At 37.0% G+C, this 22,419-nt stretch overlaps 1 protein-coding gene across 7 annotated transcripts in view; it reads right to left on the reverse strand.

The window, feature by feature from the left end:
* LOC101080836 (olfactory receptor 13C9) overlaps positions 1 to 22,419 on the reverse strand; it is a 238,118-nt gene that overhangs the window by 137,092 nt on the left and 78,607 nt on the right. Inside the window, exon 8 of one of the 7 annotated variants that reach the window (XR_006588491.1) lies at positions 16,851 to 21,234. The exons of the other annotated variants lie outside the window; for them this stretch is intronic. The gene's annotated coding sequence lies outside the window, so the exon portion shown is untranslated. Of the gene's footprint in view, positions 1 to 16,850; positions 21,235 to 22,419 lie in introns of those variants that run through there. 7 annotated transcript variants of the gene reach the window in all.

The raw sequence follows: 22,419 nt of genomic DNA on the forward strand, positions 1-22,419 counted from the left end.
AAACAATCTAAGCAATATAATGGAACAAAAATTCAGAATAATAGTCATAAAATTAATTTCTGGGGTTGAAAAAAGCATAGAGGACAGCAGAGAATCTATTGCTACCGAGATCAAGGGAATAAAAAACAGTCATGAGGAACTATAAAATGCTATAAATGAGGTGCAAAATAAAATGCAGGTGGCCATAGCACGGATTGAAGAAGCAAAGGAGAGAATCGGTGAATTAGAAGATTAAATTATGGAAAAAGAGGAAGCTGAGAAAAAGAGAGATAAAAAATCCAGGAGAGATAAAAAAATGAAGGGAGAATTAGAGAACTAAGGGATGCAATCAAACAGAACAATAACCGTATCATAGAAATTCCGGAAGAAGAAGAAAGAGAGAAAGGGGCTGGCTGAAGGTGTACTTGAACAAACCATAGCTGAGAACTTCCCTGATCTGGGGAAGGAAAAAGGCATTGAAATCCAAGAGGCACAGAGAACTCCCTTTAGACGTAACTTGAATCTATCTTCTGCACAACATATCATACTGAAACTGGCAAAATACAAGTATAAAGAGAAAATTCTGAAAGCAGGTAGGGATAAAGAGGCTATAACTTAAAAGGTAGACACATAAGAACAGTAGCAGACCTATGTACTGAAACTTGGCAGGCCAGAAAGGAATGGCAGGAAATATTCATTGTGATGAACAGAAAAGATATGCGGCCGAGAATCCTTTATCCAGCAAGTCTGTCATTTAGAATAGAGGGAGATATAAAGGTATTCCCAAACAAACAAAAAATGAAGGAATTCATCACCACTAAACCAGCCCTACAAGACATCCTACAGGGGATTCTGTGAATAAAATGTTGCAAGGACCACAAAGTACCAGAGACATCACTACAGTCCAGAAACCTACAGACATCACAATGACTCTAAACCCATATCTTTCAATAATAACACTGAATGTAAATGGACTAAATGCACCAACCAAAAGAAATGGGGTGTCATAATGGATAAAAAAAAACAAGACCCATCTATTTGCTGTCTACAGGAGCCTCATTTTAGACCTGAGGACACCTTCAGATTGAAAGTAAGGGGATGGAGAACTATCTATCATGCTACTGGAAGTCAAAAGAAAGCTGGAGTAGCCATACTTATATCAGACAAACTAGACTTTAACTTAAAGGCTGTAACAAGAGATGAAGAAGGGCATTATATAATAATTACAGGGTCTATCCATCAGGAAGAGCTAACAATTTTAAATGTCTATGCACCGAATATGGAAGCTCCCAAATACATAAAACAATTAATCACAAACATAAGCACCTTATTGATAAGAATGTGGTATTGCAGGAGACTTTAATACCCTACTTACAACAATGGATAGATCATCTAGACACAGGATCAATAAAGAAACAAGAGCCCTGAATGATACATTGGATCAGAGGGACTTGACAGATATATTTAGAACTCTGCATCCCAAAGCAACAGAATATACTTTCTTCTCGAGTGCACATGGAACATTCTCTAAGATAGATCACATACTGGGTCACAAAACAGCCCTTAAGAAGTATAAAAGAAATGAGATCATACCATGCACACTTTCAGACCACAATGCTATGAAGCTTGAAATCAACCACAGGAAAAAGTCTGGGAAACCTCCAAAAGCATGGAGGTTAAACAACATCCTACTAAAGAATGAATGGGTCAACGAGGCAATTAAAGAAGAAATTAAAAAATATATGGAAACAAATTAAAATGAAAATACAACAGTCCAAATGCTTTGGAATGCAGCAAAGGCAGTCCTGAGAGGAAAATACATTGCCTATCTCAAGAAACAAGAAAAATCCCATATACAAAATCTAACAGCATACCTAAAGGAAATAGAAGCAGAACAGCAAAGACACCCCAAACCCAGCAGAAGAAGAGAAATAATAAAGATCAGAGCAGAAATAAACAATATAGAATGTAAAAAAAAACTGTAGATCAACGAAACCAAGAGGTGGTTTTTTGAAAAAATAAACAAAATTCATAAACCTCTAGCCAGGCTTCTCAAAAAGAAAAGGGAAATGACCCAAATAGATAAAATCATGAATGAAAATGGAATTATTACCACCAATCCCTCAGAGATACAAGCAATTATCAGGGAATACTATGAAAAATTATACACCAACAAACTGGACAACCTGGAAGAAATGGACAAATTCCTAAGCACACACCCACTTCCAAAACTCAAACAGGAAGAAATAGAAAACTTGAAGAGACCCATAACCAGCGAAAAAAATTGAATCAGTTATCAAAAATTTCCCAATAAATAAGAGTCCAGGACCAGATGGCTTCCCAGGGGAATTCTACTAGACATTTAAAGCAGATTTAATACCTATCCTTCTCAAGTTGTTCCAAAAAATAGAAAGGGAAGGAAAACTTCCAGACTCATTCTATGAAGCCAGCATTACTTTGATTCCCAAACCAGACAGAGACCCAGCAAAAAAAGAGAACTACAGGCCAGTGATGAATATGAATGCAAAAATTCTCAACAAGATACTAGCAAATCAAATTCAACAGCATATAAATAATTATTCACCATGATCAAGTGGAATTCATTCCTGGGATGCAGGGCTGGTTCAACATTCACAAATCAATCAATGTTGATACATCACATTAAGAAAAGAAAAGACCCATACTATCCTGTCAATCGATGCAGAAAAAGCATTTGACAAAATTCAGCATCCTTTCTTAATAAAAACCCTCGAGAAAGTCAGGATAGAAGGAACATACCTAAACATCGTAAAAGCCATTTATGAAAAGCCCACAGCTAACATCATCCTCAATGGGGAAAAACTGAGAGCTTTCCCCCTGAGATCAGGAACATGACAGGGATGTCCACTCTCACTGCTGTTGTTTAACACAATGTTGGAAGTGCTAGCATCCGCAATCAGACAACAAAAGGAAATCAAAGGCATCAAAATTGGCAAAGATGTTGTCAAGCTTTCACTTTTTGCAGATGACATGATATTATACATGGAAAATCCGATAGACTCCACCAGAAGTCTGCCAGAACTGATACATGAATTCAGCAAAGTCACAGGATACAAAATTAATGTACAGAAATAAGTTGCATTCTTATACACTAATAATGAAGCAACAGAAAGACAAATAAAGAAACTGATCCCATTCACAATTGCACCAAGAAGCATAAAATACCTAGGAATAAACCTAACCAAAGATGTAAAAAATCTGTATCCTGAAAACTACAGAAAGCTTATGAAGGAAATTGAAGAAGATATAAAGAAATGGAAAAACATTCCGTGCTCATGGATTGGAAGAATAAATATTGTTACAATGTCAATACTCCCCAAAGCTATCTACACATTCAATGCAATCCCAATCAAAATTGCACCAGCATTCTTCTCGAAACTAGAACAAGCAACCCTAAAATCTGTATGAAACCACAAAAGACCCCAAAGAGCCAAAGTAATATTGAAGAAGAAGACCAAAGCAGGAGGCACCACAATCCCAGACTTCAGCCTGTACTACAAAGCTGTAATCATCAAACAGCATGGTATTGGCACAAAAACAGACACATACAACAATGGAATAGAATAGAGACTACAGAATTGGACCCACGAAAGTATGGCTAACTAATCTTTGACAAAGCAGGAAAGAATATCCAATGGAACAGTCTCTTTAACAAATGGTGCTGGGAGAACTGGACAGCAACATGCAGAAGAATGAAACTAGACCACTTTCTCACACCATTCACAAAAATAAACTCAAAGTGGATAAATAATCTGAATGTGAGACAGGAAACCATCAAAACCCTAGAGGACAAAGTAGGAAAAAACCTCTCTGACCTCAGCTGCAGCAACTTCTTATTTGACACATCTCCAAAGGCCAGGGAATTGAAAGCAAAAATGAACTATTGGGACCTCATCAAGATAAAAAGCTTCTGAAAAGGAAACAATCAACAAAATGAAAAGGCAACCGATGGAATGGGAAAAGATATTTGCAAATGACGTATCGGACAAAGGGCTAGTATCCAAAATCTTAAAGAACTTACCAAACTCCACATCCGAAAAACAAATAATCCAGTGAAGAAATGGGCAGAAAACATGAATAGACACTTCTCTAAAGACATCCAGATGGCCAGCAGGCACATGAAAAGATGCTCAACGTCGCTCCTCATCAGGGAAATACAAATCAAAACCACACTCAGATATTACCTCACGCCAGTCAGAGTGGCCAAAATGAGCAAATCAGGAGACTACAGATGCTGGCGAGGATGTGGAGAAATGGGAACCCTCCTGAACTGTTGATGGGAATGCAAATTGGTGCAGGCACTCTGGATAACAGTGTGCAGGTTCCTCAAAAAATTAAAAATAGACCTACCTTATGACCCAGCAATAGCACTGCTAGGAATTTACCCAAGGGATACAGGAGTGCTGATGCATAGGGGCACTTGTACCCCAATGTTTATAGCAGCACTTTCAACAATAGCCAAACTATAGAAAGTGCCTAAATGTCCATCAACTGATGAATGGATAAAGGAATTGTAGTTTATATATACACAATGGAATACTACGTGGCAAAGAGAAAGAATGAAATATGGCCTTTTGTAGCAATGTGGATGGAACTGGAGAGTGTGATGCTAAGTGAAATAAGTCACACAGAGAAAGACTGATACCAAATGTTTTCACTCTTATGTGGATCCTCAGAAACTTAACAGAAGACCATGGGGGAGGGGAAGAAAAAAAAAGTTAGGGAGGGAGCCAAAGCATAAGAGACTCTTAAAAACTAAGAATATACTGAGGGTTGATGGGGTGTGGAAGGAAGGGGGAAGTGTGTGAAGGGCATTGAGGAAAACACTGGGTGTTGTATGGAGAACACTGGGTGTTGGGATGAACCCTGGGTGTTGTATGGAAACGAATTTGACAATAAATTTCATATTTAAACATTTTTTAAAATAATCTTTCTTTTTATTTCCTACTTATACGGGTATATATAATAAAATTAATCTTCAATTCAAAAAATAGAGTTTGATAACAGATATTATCAGAGGGTTTGATAAAAGTTAAAGCATTATAAATCAGTACATAGCAAATGGACTATTTGATAAATCATGCTTGGTTATTGACTATTCATACTGACTAGAAAGATAACAATAAACGTCTACCTTATGGTATATATAAATTTGATTAGTCAAAATTATAAAAAGCAGAATTGTAGAACTTCTATAGAAAATTATGGAAGAATATTTTTATGACATACAGGCAGTAAAAGTATTTGTTAAACAAGCTAAAAAGCAAAAAGGGAAAAGAACAAGAAATTCAACCTCCTTAAAATTAAGTGTCCTATATAACAAAAGACACCATTGAGAAAGTAAACATTAGACATAAATGAGAAAATTTATCTGTAGTACACAGAAACAAAAAAAGGATTAGTTGAGAATATGTTTCTAAAAAACATAAACAGAGCGTCTGCGTGGCCCAGGCGGTTAAGCATCCAACTTTGGCTCAGGTCATGATCTCACGGTTTATGAGTTCAAGCCCTGCATCGGGCCCAGTGCTAACAGCTCAGAGCCTGGACCCTGCTTCAGATTCTGTGTCTCCCTCTCTCTCTCTCTGTCCCTCCTACATTCATGCTCTGTCTCTCTCTGTCTCAAAAATAAATAAACATTAAAAAAAATTTAAATACATAAAAAATATAAACATCCAATAAAAAATAGCAAGTTCTACAACATAAAGTCCTACAACCAATATCAAAAATATGAAAGGATAATCAAATCATAAGTAATAAGAGAAATGAAATATTTTTCTAATGTTTATTTTTGAGAGACAGAACAAGTGGGAGAGGGCAGAGAGAAAAAGAGGGAGACAGAGGATCTGAAGCAGGCTCTGTGCTGACAGCAGACAGCCCCATGAAGGGCCCAAATTCATGAACTATGAGATCACGACCTGAGCTAAAGTCAAGAGTTGAACCTGTAACCCACTGAGTCACCCAGGAGCCCCCGAAATATTTTTAAATGTGATACTGCCCACCCAAAAAGTAGTTAAATACTAAATTATGACAATAATATGGACAGACACAAAATCTAATTCATTGCAACTGGAGTATTAACGTTTTGAAGAGCAAATAAGCAAGACCAATGGAGTTGATCCCATAATTCCACTCACAGGTTTGTACTAAAAAAGAAAGAATGAAGAAAAAGCTAGTCTGTGCCATCATCTAGTGGTCTCACAATAGAATAGAAAATATGATTCCTTCAGCAATGTTTACAAAGGTCTCTTGAAAGAACCTGCACAGGGATGCACCAACACCTTATACACATGTAGACTTTATACATGCAGTAACTACCCTCACTACTTTACTGGGTTAACATTTGGCTGCATCTATCTTGCTTCCTTCTACAGATTTGCATGAACTTAACCTTGTGACAAAACCAAATAGAAACATCTTCAGGAAGAGTGTGTCACATGTATACCCCATATAATTTCCAACACCTTTCAAATAATACCTACTGTTATGAGAGGCTTAGAAAATGCTTCTTTGAACTAACCAGACTCAATTAATAATTTAAAAATAAGCCAGTATTAAGTATCAACAGGAATATCGTGCAAAAGGAGCTCTTAAACACTTCTACCTGGGTACAAATTTGGAAAATTAGCAAAGATTAATATATATCCCAAAATAAAAGAAACCATTAAACTTTTAAAAACTCTTAAAACAAAAATAAGCATTACAAAAAAAGATGAATATGCATATACACTATGACACAAAAATTCCTCTCCTATATATATTCTCTAGCAATGGTTCTTAACTCCATAGGACATCTATGAATACATGGGGACTGGTAACTTAGATGGAATAAAAATTCATCTTTATTTTTACCAACTTCTAATTGAAATTTAGTAGTTCTTGGGTAAAGTTTTACATATGAATTTATCAAACTTTCAAGTCAGAGATAGTCTTCATGTTATTCAAGTTATTTAGCAAAAAACCAGAGTGAAACCTGCCCCATCCTTTTATTTTTATCTCATAATCAGATAAAGATAGTACAAGAAAATATAACCTTTTATTTTACTTATAACATAAATGTGGGAAATAAAAAAAATATGTACATATTTATAATATGTACATATTCTATGAAATAAAATGTTCTAATAATGACAATACTTGAATCAACTCTCCTGTAAATAACAAACATAAACTCGAGACAAAAAAAAAGGCTTTTACAACTTCCTGAAACTAGGATCTCAAAGAGATATTTGAACTCCCATGTTCATTGCAGCATTATTCACAATAGCCAAGATGAGGGAACAACCTAAATGTTGATGGACAGATGAATGGCTAAAGAAAATGTGGTATATACATATATAGAATATTAATCAGTCTTAAAAATGAAAGAAATCTTACCACATGTGACAACATGGATAAACTTTGAGGACCTTACATTAAGTGAAATAAACCAGTCATAAAGGACAAATACTCCCAGACTCCATGATGAATCTAAAATAGTCAAACTCAGGGGTACCTGGGTGGCTCAGTCGGTTAAGCATTGGACTTCGGCTTAGGTCATGATCTCACAGTTTGTGAGTTTGAGCCCCACGTTGGGCTCTGTGCTGACAGCTTGGAGCCTGGATCCTGCTTCAGATTGTGTCCTCCCCTCTTTCTGCCCCTCCCATGCTCATGCTCTGTCTCTCTCTGTCTCTCAATAATAAATAAATGTTAAAAAAAATTTTTTTAAATAAAATAGTCAAACTCAGAAGCAGAGAGTAGAATGGTGGTTGCCAGGAAGTTGAGAACAGGAGTAAATGGAGGGTTTGTTATTCCACAGGTATGAAGTTTCAGATATTCAAAATCAGTAAGTTCTAGAGATCTGTGGTACAACATTGTTCCCATAGCTAACAATATAGTGTTGTACACTTAGAAATTTGTTAAGAAGGGTTAGATCTCATGTTAAATGACTTTTCTATAATAAGGAAGATGTGGTTTATATATGTAATGGAATATTAACCATCAAAAAGAATGAAATCTTGCTATTTGCAATGACATGGATGGAGCTAGAGTATTATGCTAAGTGAAATAAGTCAGTCAGAGAAAGACAAATACCATGTGATTTCATTCATGTGTGGAATTTAAGAAACAGAACAAATGATCATAGGGGGGAAAAGAGAGAGGAAAACCAAGAAATAGATTCTTAACTCTAGAGGACTGATGGTTACCAAAGGTGAGGTGGTGGGGGATGGGTTAAACCGGTGATGGGGATTGAGGATCACTTGCTGTGATGAGCACTGGGTGTTGTATGTAAGTAGTGAATCACCAAATTGTAACCTGAAACTAATATTACACTGCATGTTAACTAAGTGGAATTCAATTTAAAAAAAAAAGTTAAAGATTAAAAGAATAAAAACAAACAAAAAAATGCCTTCTTGAAGTAGTCAACAGCATTCAGAAAATGAACAGGGGTAGTCAACATTTGTAAAAACGAATAGCACTAGGTAAGTTTCCCTTTTAGTGATTTCAAGATAAGGGAAGGACAAAGTCATAATCACTAGTGGTTAACTAAAATTCAGATGGAAAATTCAATCTCATTGACTTGAAGAAACAAAGGACAGATTTCAGGAAGACCATAGCAGTTAAAAATGTTAAAAAAAAAAAAAAAACCACAAACAACAACAACAACAACAACAACAACAACAACACAGAAAAGAGACAGCTAGAGAATAGGAGTCCAGGTTTCTGTATAAGCTCTGCCTAAATACTGGATGATCCCTAACTACACATAAGCAGATCTAAGCCTAAAATATGTGAGCAGAGATTTTAGTGGCTATCCACCTCAGATGAGTTTGAAATTTGAGTCCTGCCAAAATACTTTCTGCTAAAACAAAGCACCAATTCTTGTGGCAAATTCAATGTCCAAGAACAGGCACAGATAGTTTTACTACAACAGGCTCTTCTGGAACTTTTCTAGTCTTCCCATCAAGAGGGAGAGTCTTGGGGTGCCTGGGTGGCTCAGTCAGTTGAGCATCCAACTTTGACTCAGGTCATAAACTCATGGTTGTTGAGTTCAACCCCCACATCAGGCTAGATGCTATCAGCCCAGAGCCTGCTTTGGATCCTCTGTGCCCTTCTCTCTGCCCCTGCCCTGCCCATGCTCTCTCTCTCAAAAATAAATAAACATTAAAAAAAAAAAAAAGAGGTAGAGCCTTTTTCATTTTTCTGTATCCCCACAACACTGAGTGAACATATTTGGCATCAAACTTTAGCAAAGATCCTGGCACATATTTGAATCTTAAAATATGAATAGAATTGTGCTCTTCTAATTAAGACCTACACAATCCTGGAGTGCTGGAAGAAGAGAAGTGTAGATGGAATTAAAACACTAAAACTTGGAAGTACACAGTGGGGTCAAGGGCCAGAAAGTTGTTAGAGTGTAAGTGAGGGAAGCAAAGGCAGGAGTATGCTGGATACTCCTTGAGGCTGTGCATCCTTTTTCCTCATAGGGAATTAAATGAAAGAAATAAAATCCCAGTCCTCCAGCTTTGTCATTCCTTCAAAAAGCCAAAAAAGTGAAAAGTTGCTGAGATTCCAACAACAACAAAAAAAAACTGTTTCATTTCCACTTCTTGTATGTTTTTCCTATTTATCAGTTAAAGATATAATGAAATTCATTAAAATTGCCTAATACGGGGAAATGCATACACTATATATTGTTAATTATAAAAAAAACCCAGTAAGTCAAGAAATGTAGTATGTTCTTATGCATGTAAATACAGTATATGAATAGATGTCAAAATTTTAGTATTTATTCTATAATTATGATTGACTTTCATTTTTCCCTTTGGATAATCCAGAACCTCTCAAATTTCTATACTATGTATTATCTGTATAGTCAGGGAAGTAATAATTCAGAGAAGAAAAATTACTATTTAAAAAGTTAAGTATAATTATTTCTTGAAACATCATCCCTAATGTAATTAAAAATTACTACCTTCTATACTATTTAAATATTCAACTTTAAATCACTTCTGGCATTACAAAGTCTCTTAGAAAAAAACAAAGGAGGATTTAAATTGGTTACCAGAACCACTGGTGAGGGTCTGGAAATAAACATTTAAGGCTCAGAGGTAGAAAAGTATTTATGTGACATATTACTTTACTATTGCATAAAAATTTATAATATGATGTTCTGTTGAGCAGAAAGCTTTGTTCTTCCCTCTCCCTCACCACTACTAATAGTTGTGTGTGATTGTGGAATACTCAACTGTAGGTTTTAGTTGACTTTTAGCTCTAAAAAGAAAACTAAGCAGTCAATTCACTGAGGAGAAGCAGCAAACTGTCACAAGAAGTTAATGAAACACTGATGAAAAAACAAAGGAGAATGTTTTCCTTGCTTTGAAAACTGAAATTCCAATTAGCTATGCTATCTACTGTAGATAGAGAAGATGAGAATCCTACATTGAAGATTTAATAGGGAACATTAGGACAAAAATGAGAGGAGAGAAGTATTTCCAGAAAGGAAAAGGTGAATGGGAACTCGGAATTAAGAAGTTATTTTATTTTATCCATTATGATACCCTATGTCTTTTGGTTGGCGCATTTAGTCCATTTACATTCAGTGTTATTATAGAAAGATACGGGTATAGAGTCATTGTGATGTCTGTATGTTTTATGCTTGTAGTGATGTCTCTGGGACTTTGTCTCACAGGGTCCCCCTTAGGATCTCTTGTAGGGCTGGTTTAGTGGTGACAAATTCCTTCAGTTTTTGTTTGTTTGGGAAGACCTTTATCTCTCCTTCTATTCTAAATGACAGACTTGCTGGATAAAGGATTCTCGGCTGCATATTTTTTCTGTCTAGCACCCTGAAAATCTCGTGCCAATTCTTTCTGGCCTGCCAAGTTTCAAAAGAGAGATCAGTCACGAGTCTTATAGGTCTCCCTTTATATGTGAGGGCACGTTTACCCCTTGCTGCTTTCAGAATTCTCTCTTTATCCTTGTATTTTGCCAGTTTCACTATGATATGTCATGCAGAAGATCGATTCAAGTGATGTCTGAAGGGAGTTTTCTGTGCCTCTTGGATTTCAATGCCTTTTTCCTTCCCCAGATCAGGGAAGTTCTCAGCTATGGTTTGTTCAAGTACACCTGCAGCACCTTTCCCTCTCTCTTCCTCCTCATAACTGGAATATGCGTAGATTATTTCTCTTTAGTGCAATTATGCGTAGATTATTTCTCTTTAGTGCATCACTTAGTTCTCTAATTTTCCCCTCATACTCCTGGATTTTTTTATCTTTTTCTCAGCTTCTTCTTTTTCCATAATTTTATCTTCTAGTTCACCTATTCTCTCCTCTGCCTCTTCAATCCGAGCCGTGGTTGTCTCCATTTTATTTTGCAGCTCGTTGATAGCATTTTTTAGCTCCTCCTGGCTGTTCCTTAGTCCCTTGATCTCTGTAGCAATAGATTCTCTGCTGTCCTTTATACGGTTTTCAAGCCCAGCGATTAATTTTATGACTATTATTCTAAATTCACTTTCTGTTATATTGTTTCAATCCTTTTTGACCAATTCGTTAGCTGTTATTTCCTGGAGATTCTTTTGAGGGGAATTCTTCCGTTTCGTCATTTTAGATAATCCCTGGAGTGTTGCAGACCTGCACGGCACTTCCCCTGTGCTGTCTTGAATAACTTGCGTTGGTGGGCGGTGCTGCAGTCAGACCTGATGTCTGCCCCCAGCCCACCGCTGTGGCCACAGTCAGACTGGTGTGTGCCTTCTCTTCCCCTCTCCTAGGGGCGGGATTCACTGTGGGGTGGCGTGGCCCATCTGGGCTACTTGCACACTGCCAGGCTTGTGGTGCTGGGGATCTGGCGTATTAGCTGGGGTGGATGGGCAAGGTGCACAGGGGCGGGAGGGGCAGGCTCAGCTCGCTTTTCCTTCGGTGATCCGCTTCGGGAGGGGCCCTGCGGCACCGGGAGGGGGTCAGACCCGCCAGAGGGATGGATCTGCAGAAGCACAGCTTTGGGTGTTTGCGTGGTGCAAGCAAGTTCCCTGGCAGGAACTGGTTCCCTTTGGGATTTTGGCTGGGGGATGGGCCAGGGAGATGGCGCTGGTGAGCACCTTTGTTCCCCGCCAAGCTGAGCTCTGTCATCCGGGGCTCAACAATTCTCGCTCCCCTTGTCCTCCAGCCCTCCCGTTCTCCGAACAGAGCTGTTAGCTTATAACCTTCCAGATGTCAAGTCCCACTTGCAGTCGGAACACATTCCGTCTGGCCCCATCGCTTTTGTAAGCCAAACTCAGTGGCTCTGCTTGGCAGGTGGGCCGCCCCTCCGCCCTGGCTCCCTCCTGCCAGTCCGTGGAGCGCACACCGCCTCGCCACCCTTCCTACCCTCTTCCGTGGGCCTCTCGTCTGCACTTGGCTCCAGAGACTCCATTCTGCTAGTCTTCTGGCGGTTTTCTGGGTTATTTAGGCAGGTGTAGGTGGAGTCTAAGTGATCAGCAGGATGCGCGGTGAGCCCAGAGTCCTCCTATGCCGCCATCTTCCCAGGATCCCCTCAATCAAGAAGTTATTTTATTTTAAAAGTGCTGAATAAGACAATGCAAAAATTAAGGAATTATTGGGTGAAGAAAATACCATGGATATACATGAACAACATTGCAAATAAATCACTTTCCCTTATCATGGAAAATGAATACCAGCCTAAATTACCAGATTAAATTAACATGTGTTATGCATTCAATCTATGCCAGTGATATTCAGGTATGTTACACTAATCCTCAAAACAACTCTAAGAACAGGTTACATAACCCCATTTTAAATGACACATAATGCTGTGAGATAATGTTTTGCACAAGGTTTATACAGCCACTATGCCAAAGAGCCAAGATTGAAGTTTAGGTCTTCCAATCCACGTGCTTTCCAATAGACATAGTACATCTCTTTACCAGTGGTTAAGGCAACAAAGAAGTAAGAACTGGGACACGGTAGGATTCCAGAGACAGAGAGCTATGCACTGTAATATGGCCCTAGAAATGGTCAGAGCATGAAAAGGATGAGCTGGGTCAATGATCCCAGCAGTGAGCCTGGTTCACTGAAGATCCCAGCAACAAAGAAGTGTTCTTTGTTTCTACACAGATATGTGAAACAAAACCCAGGATAATTCTCAACACCATATAAGAAAATGAAAAGAAGCTTTGCTGTAAGTAGAGGACTACTGCTCATTATTAGCAACTGTGGGGTTGCTATTTATTCAGATATGCACCAGAGATCTAGCACCAGGGATTTCTGGTATCATGAAGAATATGTTGTTTCATAAACAGGAAGGGAAATTAGCTGAAACAGACCATAGAATGCAACACATAGTGCATTTGATTTCTTTCTGAGGGGAAGGAGGCACAGCCTGTTTCAAGAAGCTCCTTAGGTTAAAATCAGGAAGTTACAGTGAGTACAAGTGCTTTACAAACTTCTACTCTTTTCTCTTGGTGAACTTGGATTGAAAGGTGAATGCTTCATGATCCAAGTCCCCAAGCAGAGTTTGCTTTCCTTCTATAGGTGATCTCCAAAGATGAGCATCAATCTAAAGACAGACCTTTAGAGCAAGATGGACAGAAACAGCCAGGCAAGAAACAAACTTCACTTCTTTTTTGGTAGAAATAAAGAAGCCAAGGTAACAGTAATCACTAATATCCCCCATACTCCTCACACTGACTCTATCTTCTGCCTTACCTTTTACTGTCTGATATACTTGGGTGCTTCATAAGGTACATCCTATCCATACTGCCCACCTGGACCACTCTAACTGGTGAAGTCTAGAATCCTATTCCAAAAATTGGAACTGTTCAGTGTGTCTTCTCAGAGTGCATATATTTGTGAAGTGATTGCTTGAAATAAAACATTAAATGGCTTAAGTCAGTCTGTGTAATCAAATAACAGAAAATCTCTCTCCAATATCCATTAACTGTTCTTACCCTTTCTTGGGTTTTAATGAAAACTGAGGACAGAATTCTGTAAACCCTTGCCACTGTTTCCTTAAAAGGAAAAGTTAAAAATGCTTTTGATTTTTTTTATTACGTTTTTAATTCCACTGTAGTTAACATACAGTGTTCTATTAGCTTCAGGTGTACAATATAGTCAGTCGACAGGTCTATACACTATTCAGTGTTATCATGATAAAGGTACTCTTTAATCCACATCACCTATTTCACGCATCCTCTACCTACCTCCCTTCTGATAACCATCAGTTTGTTCTCTATAGTTAAGGTCTGTTTCTTGGTTTTTCTATTTTCCTTTGCTCATTTATTTCTTATATTCCACATATGAGACCATATAGTGTTTGTCTTTCTCTGACTTTTTCACTTAGCATTATGCTCTCCAGCTCTATCCTTGCTACTGCAAATGGCAAGATTTCATTCTTTTTTATAGCTGAGTAATATTCCATTGTGTATCTATACATCTTCTTTATACATTCATCTATCAGTGGACACTTGGGCTGCTTCCATAATTTAGCTATTGTAAATCACGCTGCAATAAATATAGGAGTGCATATATCCCTTTGAATTCGTGTTTTGTATTTTGGAGGGTAAATACCCAGTAGTGTGATTTCTGGATTGTAGGGTAGTTCCATTTTTAATTTTTTGAGGAACCTCATACTGTTTTTCCAGAGTGGCTAGAACTGCCCACCTACAGTGCATGAGGGTTCATTTTTCTCCACATCCTTGCCGTCACTTATCATTTCTTGTGTTTTTGACTTGAGCCATTCTGAGCAGTGTGAGGTAGTATCTCATTGTAGTTTTGATTTGCATTTCCCTCATGATGAGTAATGTTGAGAATCTTCTCATGTGTCTGTTGGCCATCTAGATGTCTTCTTTGGAGAAATGTCTGTTCATGGCTTCTGCTCATTTTTTAATTGGATCATTTGTTTTCGGTATTGAGTTGTATCAGTTATTTATATATTTTGGATACTAATCCTTCATCAGATATGAAATTGGCAAATATTTTCTCCCACACTGTAGGCTGCCTTTAATCTTGATTGTTTCCTTCGCTGGGCAGAAGCTTATTTTGCTGTAGTTTATTTTTGCTTTTATTTCCCTTGCCTCAAGAGACATATCTAGAAAAACGTTATTACAGTCGATGACAGAGAAATTACTGCCTGTGCTCTCTTCCAGAATTTTTATGGTTTCCTGTATCACATTTAAATCTTTAATCAATTTTGAGGTTATTTTCACGTATAGCGTAAAAAAGTGGTCCAATTTCATTCTTCTGCATGTAGCCGACCAGTTTTCCCAACACCATTTGTTGAAGAGACTGTCTTTTTCCCACTGCATATTCTTTCCCCCTTTGTCAAAGATCAATTCGCGATATAAATGTGGATTTCTGGGTTTTCTATTCTGTTCCACTGATCTATTTTTGTGCCAATACCATACTGTTTTGATGACCAGAACTTTGTAGTATAACCTTAAGTCTGGAACTGTGATGCTTCCAGTTTTGTTTTTCAACATTGCTTTGATTATTCAGGGTCTTTTGTGATTCCATACAAATTTTAAGGTTGTTTATTCCAGTTCTGTGAATAATGCTGTCGGTATTTTTATAGGGATTGCCTTAAATCTGTCAATTGCTTTGGGAAGCATGCACATTTTAACAATATTTGTTCTTCCAACCCATGAGCATTGAATGTCTTTCCATTTCTTTGTGCCATCCTTAATTTCTTTCATCAGTGTTTTATAGTTTTCAGAGTAGAGGTCTCTCACCTCTTTGGTTAAGTTCTTCCTAAGTACTTTATTATTTTCGGTGCTACTGTAAATGGGATTGTTTTATTAATTTCTCTTTTTGGTGCTTCATTATTAGTGTATAGAAATGCAACAGGGGAGACTGGGTGGCTCAGTTAAGTGTCCAACTCTTGATTTTGGCTTAGGTTATGATCTCAGAGTCCATGAGATTGAGCCTCGTGTCAGGATCTGCACTGGCAGCATGGAGCCTTCTTGGGATTCTCTCCCTCCTCCTCTCTCTCTGCCCCTACCCTGCTCATGCTCACTCTCTCTCTATCAAAATAAACAATTTTTTTTAATGCAACAGATTTTTGTACATTGATTTTGTATCCTCTGACTTTACTGAATTCACTTATCAGTTCTAGTAGTTGTTCATGTAGTCTTTTAGGGTTTTCTGTATATAGTATTATGTCATCTGCAAAGAGTGAAAGTTTTACTTCTTCTTTACCAATTTGGATGTCTTTTATTTTTGGTTGTCTAATTGCTGTGGTGAGGACTTCCAGTACTATGTCGAATAAATGTGGTGAGAGTGGACAACCTTCTTGTTCCTGACCTTAGGGGAAAAGCTCTTTTCCCCATTGAGAATGATGCTAGCTGTAGGTTTTTCATATAAGGCCTTTATTAAGTTAAGGGATTTTCCCTCTAAACCTACTTTGTTGAGGGTATTTACCATGAATGGCAGTACTGTGTCAAATGCTTTTTCTGTGTCTATTGAAATTATCATATGGTTTTTATCCTTTCTAATATTTATGGGATATAAAGCATTGATTGTTTTGTGAATATTGAAACACCCTTGCATCCTGGGAATAAATTCCACTTGATGGTGGTGAATGATTTTTTTAATGTATTGCTGGATTTCTTTTGCTAGTATATTGTTGAGGATTTTTATTTAAAAAATTTTTTTTCAACGTTTATTTATTTTTGGGACAGAGAGAGACAGAGCATGAACGGGGAAGGGGCAGAGAGAGAGGGAGACACAGAATCAGAAACAGGCTCCAGGCTCTGAGCCATCAGCCCAGAGCCCGACGTGGGGCTCGAACTCACGGACCGCGAGATCATGACCTGGCTGAAGTCGGACGCTCAACCGACTGCGCCACCCAGGCACCCCTGTTGAGGATTTTTAAATACTTCTAATTTTTACAGTCATAAAATATATATTCTTCATGTTTTGAAAATTTGGAGAATGAGGAAAAACTTAGAAAAATTAAGAATATTAATAATGCTTCCAAATACTGCATTTCAGAGAAAACTAATATTTTGCTGTGGCTGCTTTTTCAGCCACACGTATACAAAATGTGATCACTTATATTGTTATGAAATTTCCTATTATAATGTAACATTACACCATGAGCATTTTTCTTTCCCTTTACTGTTCTCCAAGAGTTGGTTGTACAACACATGAAGGTATGTCATCTTACGAATAGACTGATCCGCAATCAACAAAAACCAGACTTCCGGTGAACTAAAAGAAAAAGAAAAACTTGCTGCAACTGTTCAAATTCTAACCAAACTGGAATCATGAAAGGACATGAAATGTCATTTATTTCTCTTACTCTATTCTACTGGGTGGATCATTCAGAAGAAAAAAAAAAGTTAAATAATAGTAATAGTGCCAGTACAAATCTTTGACTACTTTTACAAATATACTCCAGAGTTTTACCATTTTGAATTATGTGGCCCAATGATTTGATAGAGATTATCTTTATTATCTTAATTATGTATCTTCTCATATCTATATCTAAGGGATTTACTGAGAATGAGTATTGTATGTTATCAAATGCTTTTTTGGCATCTTTTTAGATGACAGTGTGTTTTGGTTTTTTGCCTGCTTCTTTAGTGTGTTTTATTGATAGATTTTCAATTATTAATTTGGAATTTCATTAATTCATGAAATAAATTATATCACTTTAGTATACAGTTTGGATGTGCTTTATTTACTATTATTATTATATATGCATAAGTAATATTGATCCAGAGTTTTGTTCTATCCTTGATAGAATAACAGGCTATTTTAGTTTGATAAAATGTTTTTGTAAAATGTTCCATATATTTTTTCATATTGAAACATGTCATATAGCACAAAAATTGTTTCTTAAAAGCTTAAAATAACTGTCATAAGCATTCTGCATCCAGCTTCCATTTTGAAAAACAAGTTCTCACAATGGGATCTCTATTACCTACCACAGTACATAAGGCAGAGTTTGAGTTGTATAGATAAATAAATGAAGCATTCTATGAGAGATGTTAAGTACAGGATGCTGTGACAATACATAAAAGGAGTATCCTCCTCACAAAAAGAGATTGTTTTCCTAGAAAAGGTGATGTCTAAGTTAGGAGGTTCCCTTCTAGCTTAAGAAAACATGTACAAATGCATAAGGAAGAGAGAGTGTAGTATTATGGGGAGACTGAAAAAAATAGCATGGCCATTGCAGAGCATGTGGGGTGTCAGTAGTACCTCCATAATTTCTATATTAGAAGAATCAAGGGGTAACAATATGATTGGAGGAAGAGCTGAAGGACCTTTCTTAAAGTTGTGTTGCATAGCACACACATTGTTTTACAAAGATTATATTTTCCTAGTAAAATGTTTTTTTGTGGGGTTGCTGATGAAGATCATGAAGAAACAAACCCTCCCTTGATACCATATTTAAAGAGGAAATGGAAAAGTGAAAGCAAAGGTAAATGAAGAAGTTCAGATAGGCCTACCTGATGGGTTGATTTGATGTTCCTGGTAACGTTATTTTTTCTGTTCTCTCTTGTTTTGACCTAAATTCTAAGAAATGCTCCCCCCACCGGATTCTGGGACTATTTTTGAACAGAGAGAAAGCTTCTTTCATCTTTGTATATATATGTAAATATACATCTAATATTATTATATTACATAGAGTAAATATGATTATATCATATATACGCAATGTTGGAACTACCCGCTGTTCTAGGTACCTAACAGATTTTATTCAAGTCAAATTGAAGAAAAACTTAACAAATAATTACTGCTTTTTTTTCCAGTTTACTATGAGCTATCTCATAGTAAAAATGAATAGTTTACTAAAATGAATAGTTTACTGAACTTATATTCAGGTTAAATGATATGGTGCTAGATCTACATAATCTTTTAAATAGAGACCTGCTTCATCAGAAAACAGCTTTAATTTAAAATTTTCTATTAATAAAGACATCCCTATATATCTAAATTTAAAAGTAGTTTGTCATAAATTTTATTTGGCACTTCCCAGTAAAACTCTTGGAGTATTAACAGCCTTGACAATGCTGCTGTGTAGTCCTCAGATGTTCTGGATTTCTCAAAGCCTTACTACAATCCATCATCAATAAAATTTATACCATGTCCCTCATCTTTTGCTTCCTAGGAGTGTTTCAAGAAACAAATACAATACTGGAAGTGAAGGCGTACAACATTAAAAATTTAAATTTCCCTGAGTCTTGTCCTTTTCTAAATGTGACATGGACACATGAGGATGGGGAATTATTCAACCATGACCAAATTCTTTATGGTGGGACTTTCCAAATACCTAGAGCTCCAGCTTTTTCTGTTCGTGCTCTGCCTCATCATGCATGTGATAATTCTGCTGGGAAATAGCCTCCTCATTGTCATCAGCACATTTGATTCTCGCCTCCACACCCCCATGTACTTCTTCCTTGGGAACCTCTCATTCTTGGACATCTGCTACACATCATCATCCATTCCCCCGATGCTTGTCATATTTAAGTCTGAGAGAAAATCTATCTCCTTCATTGGCTGTGCTCTGCAGATGGTTGTCTCCCTTGGGTTGGGCTCTACTGAGTGTATCCTCCTGGCTGTGATGGCCTATGATAGGTATGTGGCCATCTGCAACCCACTGAGGTACCCCATCATCATGAACAGGATGCTTTATGTGCACATGGCTGCTTGGTCCTGGATCATAGGCTGCCTAAACTCCTTAGTGCAAACAGTCCTGACAATGGTATTGCCTTTCTGTGGGAATAATGTCATTGATCATATTACCTGTGAGATCCTGGCTCTTCTTAAACTCATATGTTCAGATATCTCCATCAATGTGCTTATCATGACAGTGGCAAATGTTTTACTGGTGATTCCCCTACTATTAATTTTCATTTCCTATGTTTTTATCCTCTCTTCCATCCTGAGAATTAATTCTGCTAAGGGAGAATTAATTCTGCTAAGGGAGAATTAATTCTACCTGTTCTGCCCACCTGACTGTGGTTATCTTCTTCCATGGTTCAGCCCTTTTTATGTACATGAAGCCCAAGTCAAAGGACACAAACAAATCTGATGAGATCATTGGACTGTCTTATGGAGTGGTAACCCCGATGTTGAATCCCATCATCTACAGCATGAAGGATAAAGAAGTGAAAGAAGCCATGAAGAAAGTCCTAAGCAGACACCTGAATTTACTGAAATCATGAAAGGCCTTAAGGCATGTGATATCCTAAGTGGAGAACTGGATCTTGTGTTTTACATTCAAAGATGAAACTGCAAAACCTATTATCATGACAGCTTGTATGTTTGCAAAGCCAAATTTGGGACTCATTCTTTTCAACATAAAATGCTTATGTAAGTCTTCTAAATAGTGCCTTATCTGCTGGGTTTCCAGCTATAAGCAGGTCTGCTAATTGCTCCCATGAAGTTCATGATGCTGTTCATCAAGATGAATCAATATCTCAACCTCAATCTCTCTCAATTTCTCTTTCCCTCTCTCCCCCTCCTCCTTTCTCTTTTCTCACTTCCCCTCACCTCTCTCCTCCATATATTTCCCTTCTCCTCCTTCTTTTTCTTCTTTCTCAGTGTCTTTGAAGTAGACATCTGTTGCTTCTGTTATGCAACATCCCTGCATAATACCTCTACACAATTTGCAAATCTGCACAATATGTAGAAAAATTATGAATATCTTTCTCTTGAGAAACCAACAGTCCCCCACTCTCAGTTCATGTTTTACAGGGTGGGCCTGTCCCAACCCTCTGAAAATTAGGGCAAGCATGGAAACAGGACTTGCCAAAAATTAATTAATTAACTTTTTAAAAAGTTTACTCCTTTAGTCATAGTGCTTGCTGTAGTTTAGCAAGTGACCTGAATCAGACTACATCAGATACCATCCAAGAGTGCTGCCCCAGTGTCAGAAAAAAAAATTATTCTTTCTGTAATGATCTCTCAGTGGGTAGAATGTAAACCCAGAGCTCCTGCTGGTCATCCTTGTCAATATGTGGGAGAGACTGAGAAAGTAGAGCTGACAAAGAGAATGTGCCTGACGATGCCATTCTAACTCCTGAAGTCAATGATGGCGAAAATTAGACTCATCTCTGTACAGTTTGTTTATACAAATCAGATTAGTATTTTATCCAAAACTAATTTTAGTTAGATTTTACCACATACAACCACATATATCCTAATTGTTATATCTTCTTGCCTCATATCTCCCTCCATCTAGTTATGGAGGACACAGTCAAAACTCAGAAGCAGAGAATGGAATGGTGGTTACCAGTGGCTGGAAGGAGAGGAAAATAGGGAGTTATTAGTCAAAGGGTGCAAAGTTTCAGTCATACAAGTTGAATAAGTCCTAGAGACCCACTGTACAACATAGTACCAACAGTTAACAATACTTTAAGTTACTGTATACTTCAAATTTTTCTAAGAGCATACTTACATTACGTGTTCTTATTGCAAAATAATAATAATCATAAATAAGAGGGTGGGAAGAAACTCTTGGAGGTGGTGGATAGGTTTGTGGCACAGACTGTGATAGTTTTATGAGTATATACTCTCTTCAAACTCATCAAGTTGTATATGTTAATTATGTACAGCTGTTTCAATGTGCAAACTAATTGAAACCCAGAGGGGAAAAGGATTTTACTTTAAATAATAAAGAGTACATATTAAAGTTTTAATAAAGATAAAACTAATCAGTGGTATTAAAATATTATAAAAGTAGCTATTTGGGGAAAATTGAGACAGTGAAAGACTGGAAGAGGCATTAGAGAAGTCTTCTAAGGTTATTCTAATGTTCTATATATTTTTTTTTAATTTATTTAAAGTTAGTTTACATACAGTGTAGTATCAGTTTGAGGAGTAGAACCCAGTGATTCATCACTTACATATAACACCCAGTGCTCATCCCAACAAGTACCCTCCTTAATGCCCATCACGTATTTAGCTTATCCCCCACCCACCTCCTCTCCAGCAACCCTCTATTTGTTCTCTGTATTTAAGAGTCTCTTATGGCTTGCTTCCCTCTCTTATTTTATCTTATTTTTCCTTCCTTTCCCCTAAGTTCATCTGTTTTGTTTCTTAAATTCCACATATGAGTAAAATCATATGATATTTGTCTTTCTCTGAATGACTTATTTCACTTAGCATAATACACTCCAGTTCCATCCACATTGTTACAAACGGCAAGATTTCATACACATCTTGATAGGAGTTTAGATTACACAGGTGTATACATTTGTCAAAACTGAGTACATTTTACTTGTGCATTTATATAAATTTTAAATTTAAAAACTTCACTTAAATATTTAATTCTAGTTAACATAAACTCTCATTAATGATATGCATACTAAGGGAGAAGTATATTGAAGTCTACAAAGTTCTTTGAAATGCATTAAAAAATAAGACAGATTAGAGACTATAGAGAAGGATAGATCATAGATACGATAAGCAAGTATAATAAAAT

The sequence above is a fragment of the Felis catus genome, chromosome D4 (genome assembly GCF_018350175.1).
Source record: "Felis catus isolate Fca126 chromosome D4, F.catus_Fca126_mat1.0, whole genome shotgun sequence".
Lineage (NCBI taxonomy): Eukaryota > Metazoa > Chordata > Mammalia > Carnivora > Felidae > Felis > Felis catus.